At 38.6% G+C, this 7,801-nt stretch overlaps 1 pseudogene across 1 annotated transcript; it reads right to left on the bottom strand.

Annotated features, from left to right (window-relative positions):
• Nucleotides 1-3,662: 3,662 nt before the first annotated feature.
• LOC103270418 lies at nucleotides 3,663-4,275 on the bottom strand (annotated as a pseudogene). Its single transcript, XR_002482534.1, has one exon. The product of XR_002482534.1 is annotated as an ADP-ribosylation factor-like protein 6-interacting protein 1 pseudogene (transcript).
• Nucleotides 4,276-7,801: the final 3,526 nt, after the last annotated feature.

Genomic DNA, 7,801 nt, shown 5'->3' with positions numbered 1-7,801 from the left:
TGGTGTGATCACAGCTTACCAACTACCATTTCCTAGGCTCAGGCACTCCTCCATTCTCAGTCTCTTGAATAGCTGAAACTGCAGATGTGTGCCACCACACCCTAGCTAGTTTTGTTTTGTTTTGTTTTGTTTTTTTGTAGACACAAGGCCTCATTATGTTGTCTAGTGTTGGGAGCCAGTCATGGAGGCCCGTCTGAGCGTTAGGGATCCAGGCGGGCTGCGGACCCTGAGACCACTAGGATGAGTTCAGGAGCTGAAAGCCCATTCCCTCCTCCCTTCTTTGCTGTTTGGCATGTTCCACTAGCAGGGACTTTGATGATCTAAGCATGAAGTTCTGAGAGTACAACAGGAATGGCTTACTTTAGGAGTCCATTGTGCCCGTTTCTCACAGACTGCGGTTTTGGCTTTAAACTTAACATAATTCAAACTCAAGTCAAACTTGGGAGCCTTATATACGATATAAGCTTCTTTATAAGATTTAAAAGTATATTTGTAGAATTATTTAGGGTTACCAGAAATGGCCCAGCACGAACTTTGGGCTGGGCCACATTCCTGAGGGCCCAGCGCATACTTTGGACTGGGTTGCATTCTTTAGGAATTGGTTTGGGCTATAATTAAGAGTTTCTATAGTGTAGGTAGAATTAGCATAATAGAGAGGAATTGGGATTTAGGTTGGTCATTAGGTGTTATGTATGCATAAGTTTTAAAAGTTATTGATTATTAGAATATTCTGATATTAGAATTGTTGTGTTGCTTTTGAGAAATATTAACCAAGCATGAGAAACAGTGAGATAGTTTTGGAATCCTCATTCCTTATGCTTTGGGAAACACCTGGTGGGTAGGGGATGCCCCTCATCCACCTGGGTCTATGTTCATGTAAATGTCTTTTGATTTAATTGGGATTGCCTTTCCTCGTATTCTAGGAAACACCTGGTGGGTGAGGGATGCCCCTCATGCACCTGGCTTTGTGTTCATGTAAGCGTTTTGTGATTTAATTGGGATGGTTCTTCCTCATGCCTGAGGAAACACCTGGTGGGTAGGGAACATCCCTCCTGCACCTGGCTTTGTGTTCTCATGAAAGACTTGTGAGACTGTCTGTGTAAAATTTGGGGATAAATACCCACTGTAAGTTCCAATAAATGGCTTCTGCTCAATCCGTTGAACAGTTGTCCACTTTCTTTCTTTCTCTTTCTTTCTCTTTATATCTATCCCTCCTTACAGAATTGGCTTCTGCACTAGACAGAGTCCAGTCTCTTTCTTTCTCCTCTCGCCTCTCTCTTTCTTTCTCTTTATTTCTCCAGAATAATCGCCGATGCCACCACACCTACCCAGGGACCCCCTAAATCTCTCTGCTGGGGCTGCCCCCCCCCACAGTCTAGGCTAATCATGAACTCCTGGGCTCAAGCAATTCTCTTGACCTCCCAAAGAGCTGGAATTACAGGCATGAGCCACCCTTGAATTACCAGCATGAGCCACCATGCCCAGCCCCCATTTTTTTATTTGTTCATCAACTGATAGACACTTAGGTTGCTTCCAAAGCTTCCGTGTCAATAATGCTGAAATAAACATTGGAGTGCAGATATCTCTTAAACATACAAATTTAAATTTTTTGGATATATACTTAAAAATAATATTGGTGGAGCATAGTGTCCTTTTGTTTCTAGTTTTATGAAGAAGCTCCATACCATTTTCCAGAATGAGTGTACTATACATTTCTACCAATAGTGCACAAGATCTCCCTTTTCTCCACATCCTTGACAACACTTATTATCACTGGGTTTTTTTTTCCCCCAGTTAAAAAAAATCTCCCTTTTTCTCAAAACAAAGTAGAAGAAATAACACAGAATTACAATTGTAAAAGTAGTTATCAGTAGAACATGCATACACCAAAAAATCCAGATAGGAAAGACAGGCTTATTTACAATGAGGAAACATGTAAAGTTAAGGTAGTTCATATGAAACATTAAAAAACAAAATCAGAGCTGGGCTCGGTGGCTCAGCCTGTAATCCCATGCCTTTGGGAGGCTGAGGTGAGTGAATTGCCTGAGTCTGTGGGTTCGAGACCTGCCTGGACAGCGTGACCTCATCTCTACAATAAATCAAAAAATCAGCTAGATGTGGTAGCGCGTGCCTGTAATTCCGGCTACTTGGAAGGCAGAGGCGGAAGGATCGCCGGAGTCCAGCAGGTCGAGGCTGTGGTGGCCAGGAGCAGCCACTGCACTCCGGTCTGGGCGACAGAGGGAGACTCCAACTCAAGAAGAAAAAAAAAATCAAACATATGCTACAATGGGCACCCCTGCTTACAGCAACATTAAAGAGGAGAGAAACAATACTTATTTTATGACAAATATACCACAAGATACAGCATCAGTGCAACAAATTCACAAAACTATATTACAGCTAGTTTATCAGTTTACAAATTTTCCCTATATGTCACATTTTTTGGCCCTTGGAGGTTCACTCTCACAGATTTCAACTACTCTAAATTTCTAGCCACTGAGAGGGAAAGAACAATTATAAAAAGCTTTACAAGGAGGTACAAAGTATGTAGAGCAAAGGCCCACTATTACGACTTCAAGTCTGCTCTCACCAAAAACCCTTGCATTTTTCAGAGAAATATCTAGAGAAAAAAAATCAGACACCACTATTGTCACTATCTCCTATCCCAAACCTATGGGAATCAAAAACAGCCAGTATTACCAATAATGAAAATTCTGAGGTTTACTTTTGAAGGTTTATTCTGGTCTCAAAAATTAGATAAGATTATTTCTTACTGAAAAGAATTTTGACTGAACGTAAAAGATATCTACCCTTTACTGGCTGGTTTTGGAGTCATAGACATGAGACTTAACCTACTGTATAATATAGCTAAAGTTCACTGAAGATCTGAAATTCAAGGTTTGCTAAAGATTCTAACTACAAACTTTTGAAAATCTGCTATTAAAGACTAATTGAAGTCCAAGTGCAAGAGGACTAGAGTTCTAACTCTGTCAGACATTTCTCATTTGGGAGAAAAATATCAATCTTTCCTACAAATAGCCAAGTTTGAACAAGGGAGAAACCTACACATACTAGTGCATGGAATTAGTTTCATTTTATTCCATAGGAGTCCTTCAGTCACAGTAAAGAGAGAGAATGAGGCATGAATCTTAATGGATCTCTTCATCAGAAATGGTAAACTTGGTCTCTGTATTCATGAAGTCTGACAGTTTTTTCAGCAGACTGTGGAAGCAAACATTAGACCCAGATTCCTGTAGCTACAGATCACTACCTAGTATCTAGCTAAAGCAAACATCAGCTTGAACAATTATCTAAAGTCACTTTAACTGTACTAAAAGGCAAAGTTCGCCACTATATTATTTTAAAGGATATTATCTAAAAGTAAGAATTCGATTACCCCTGGGTGAGAAAAACCAAAACAAGTCAAGTCATTAATGAGTTACCCATACATGGTGAACTGATGAGAATGCATCAACTGTACTTGAATGCACAAAGCCTTACTATGCACAAAGGCTTACTTGGCAGTCTAAAATTCTATTAGCTGAGGAAGAAGGAGGGAAAGCAACAAGCTGCTTCTATTACATTTTAGTATCCAGATATTACAGTAGAAACTGTTCCCAGGGATGTATACTCCCTTAATCACACTGAATACAGCAAATGCATTACTCATTTTTCTTTTCTTTTTATTTGAGAAACTTGGGTATATCTCCCTTTTGGCCATTCCAATGTACTTCAAAATCATTCCATGTTGGTTTAGTCCAGGAAGCAACAGTAAGAAAGTCACTATCAGGTAGGTAGAAGCAGGTTGTGGACTTGCTGTCCCACCCAAGCAACCGCAGCAAGAAAAATGATCATGATCATGAAGTACATCTTAGGTTTTTCTTCCTTTAATGTGAAGAGGTGTTTCCACCAGTCCACAGTTCTGCATCATGTTTTTACTAGATTGCTGCAAATTTCATGGAATCTTTGCAGTTTTTCAGTGGTCCGTTTACTGGAGCCAAAAATTCTAGGCACCAGGATGGGAACAAGGTAGTCAGCCAAGCACAAAACCATTACAAAACAGGAAACACCAGACAGAACAGACAGACTTAGATAGTAGATAATCAGAAACATCAAAAAAACCACACCCATAATTGCAGGTGGAAACCTGGCTCTTCCCCATCGGAGGACTTTATCAACCATCAGCATCACTTCTCCCCATCCTTGCAGCTGCTCTTCCAGATTTGTTGTCTCTGCAGCCAGCAAAATGGTACTGCGATTATCTCCCTCTGCCATCACCTCAACTCAGCTTGTCCTGTAGTTGAACCTCCCTGCCAGAGACTCCCACTGTGACCTCAGCCTGATCTTTCTGATAAAAGACATTTTTTAACAGGCCCAAGGTAATATCATAGACACTGCTTTCCTCCTATCTCAATTAAGTGGTCAGAATGTTGTATTTAAAGCCTGTAAATGGCCTCAAGCTCTCCCATTAAAAATCACGTATTGCCCTGGAAAATTGTAAACTACTCATCAGAATGAGTCTCATATGAGATGACATGGGGTAAGGAGAACAGTGAGAAAACTGGAGCCATAATACAGGCACAGAAGAAGGGCTGGGGTGCGTGTGCAGCTGGAGGTAAACATAGTCACAGAGGAATTGGAGAGAATTAGAAAATAAAGTCAGCCAAATTTTGCTTCCTAAATTCATAGTCAGTTGTACAGCCTGGGAACAGGTGTCCTCCATCCACACATGGAAGCAATGCACTTCTTCACTTGAATGCTTTTATATCTTGCCTGGAAATACAATCTCACTTCAACAGAACCGTTTATTTGCCCCACTCCTAATCTCCAAGGAGGGGGAAAGGCAGAAGGTTAAATTGATCTCCAATAGCCAATGATATAATCAACCCTTTCTACGTAATAAAGCTATCATAAAACCCTAAAAGGATGAGGTTCCTAGATCTTCTGGATAACTGGATACATAAAGGTTCCTGGAGGGTGAGGTGCCCACACCAAGACAAAGCACTGAAGCTCCAGGTAGATGATGTCAGAATTGAATTAAATTCTGGAACTCCAAGCAGGTATCTGCTGTAGAATTGGCTATTGATGGGAAGAAATCCCTACACATTTTGGTGATTAGTGGCCACAGAAGTATTATGTGTTGATTGTTGAGTGAGGGAAAAGAAAAACACTTTTGTGTGCGTGTTTTGCTATATCTCTTTGAGTTAGAAAAGTGAAAAATAAGATGGGTGTGTATATATGTTAATGACAAAAAGTTGTTCAAGAGAAAGGCTTGTCAACCAGAGGTCTACAAAAAATAAGTAAAATGGCTTTGACAAACTTATCCCAAGAAATAAGAAAAGTCAGATCTAAAAGGTTTTATTCATCTATATTTTTGTTGTATCTGGGTCAGGACATTGTGTTTGTGAATCCTGGGCAATTCTCATATTCAGCCTAAGTTGAGATCTGCTGCCTTAGAAAAAGAGACTTCTTTTTGTCATGAGCTACCTTGAGCTTGCCCTACCCCATCTCAATGTGCCACAGGGAGCTGAGAAATGTAGTCACTTTGAGTCACATTCAGGCACAGATTAGACTCCCTGCAGAGGTTTTCCCAGCTTGTTTAGGGTTCCATCCCAAATATTTTGATGGAATAATTCTAGTTAAATTTGGAGCATCAGGAGGTCTGAAATTCCCAGGTATCTCAGATGTACCATCAGAGCTGGAAAGCTGGGCTTTCAGAATGCTAAATGCCAAGTATGAGTAATTATATTCATATGAGATAAAGTCAAACTCAGAGGAAAAAATTAAGACAAAGAGGAAAATTATATAATGATAAAAAGCTTAACTCACCAAGCAGGCATAGCAATCTTAAATGTGCATGTGCCAACCAACAGAGCTGGAAAATGTGAAACAAAAGGTGTAAAAACTAAGAGGAGAAATAGACAATTAAATAGATATACCATTATAGTTAGAGACTTCAACATCACTCTATAAATAATTCCAGCAGCAAATCTAAAAATCTGAAAAAATAGAACAACTCATCATCACCAAGCAACAGGGTCAAGTTTACATTTGTAGAAAATTTTAATCAGAAAAAAAAAAAAAAAAGTATTCTCTTCAAGGGCCCATGAAACATAAAGTCAGATAGACCATCTCCTGGGCCATGAAACAAACTTCAACAAATTTTAAAAATCATATTATACAGAATGTGTTCTATGATCATAATAGAATCAGACTAGAAATCAGTAGTACAGATAATACAAAAATCTTTACGTTTTGCAAACTCAAAAGGAAAGCCTCTAGTAAAACCAAAAATATATTAAACTTAAAGATAATAATAAGACAACATATCAAAGTTTGGGAGATAGCAAAAGCCATGCAAAGAAGAAATTTATAGCCCTAAACTCATATATTAAAAGTCTCCAAATAATTAATATCCCCTGTCAAAAACCCAGAAAAGCAATAATAAACTAAACCCAAAGGAAGCATAAGGAAAGAAATAATAATAATAACATGAAAAATAAAAGTGGAAATAAAAATAAAGAAAAAATTAATAAGACAATTGATTTCTGGAAAAAAGATCAATAAAATAGACAAACCTTAAGAAAGACTAAGGGGAAAAAAGTACAAAACATAGATGTCATATTAGGGATAAAACAAGGGATATTATTACCCACCCTGCAGACATGAAAAAATAAAATAATGTATATTAGTCTGCTAGAGCTGCCATAAGAAAGTACGAGTCTGGGCAACTTTACCAAAAGAAGTTTCTCACAGTTCTGGAGGCTGGAAATTCAAAATCAAAGTCTCAGCATGACTGGTTTCTCCTGAGAACTCTGTTCTTTCATATGACCATATTTTTGTTGTGGCCTCACGTGATCTTTTCTCTGTGTGAGGGCCAGTCTGACATCTCTCTGTCTTGGATTATAGACTCACCCTATGTTCTCACTTAGCCTTAAGTAACTCTTAAAAGATTCTATTTTCACACACAGTCACAATTAGGGTTAGAACTCTAATATATAAATTTTGCAGGGACACAACTTAGCTCATAACATAAGGGCATGCTTTGAAAATCTTTATATGTATACAATTTAACAGCTTAGATTATATGGACCAACCCTTCAAAAAATGCAAACTACCACAGTCACCCAAAAAGAAATTTGACATTTTTCTTGAGGCCAGACCTTAATGACCAGCCTGGGCAACATAGCAAGACTACATCTTTACAAAAAAATACAAAAATTAGCCAGACTTAAAATAGTAAGTTTAAATGACATGCACTGATATGAAAATATGTCAAGGATATATAGCTTGAAAAACACCCAAACAAAAAACAATATAATATGATATAGTTTATGTTTAAAAAACTGGATAGACACATAGATGATAGATTAGATAGACAGAAAATATCCATAAGAATAAACACTATCCTGTTAATAATTTTTTCTAAATTTGGAAGAGGATCAAAGAGGAGACTTTTACTTTATAAAGATCTATACACTATAACGATCTGTAGTCCTCCTAGGCAGGAGGCTGAGGTGAGAGACTCACTTGTGCCCAGGAGTTTGGAATTACAGTGAGCTATGAATACACCACTGCACTCTAGCTTGGGAGACAGAGAAAGACTATGTCTTTTAATAATAATAATAGCCAGGCTCAGTGACTCAGCCTGTAATCCCACACTTTGGGAGGCTGAGGTGAGTGGATTGCCTGAGCTCGCGTATTTGAGACCTGCCTGGGCAGTGAGACCTCATCTCTACAATAAATCAAAAAATCAGCCGGGCGTGGTAGCGCATGCCTGTAATTCTGGCTACTTGGAAGG

Source organism: Carlito syrichta, unplaced genomic scaffold (genome assembly GCF_000164805.1).
Source record: "Carlito syrichta isolate Samal-C Ts95f unplaced genomic scaffold, Tarsius_syrichta-2.0.1 Scaffold309825, whole genome shotgun sequence".
Classification (NCBI taxonomy): Eukaryota; Metazoa; Chordata; class Mammalia; order Primates; family Tarsiidae; genus Carlito; species Carlito syrichta.
Note: the sequence above shows the minus strand (reverse complement) of the source record. Positions and strands in the feature narration are given on the sequence as shown.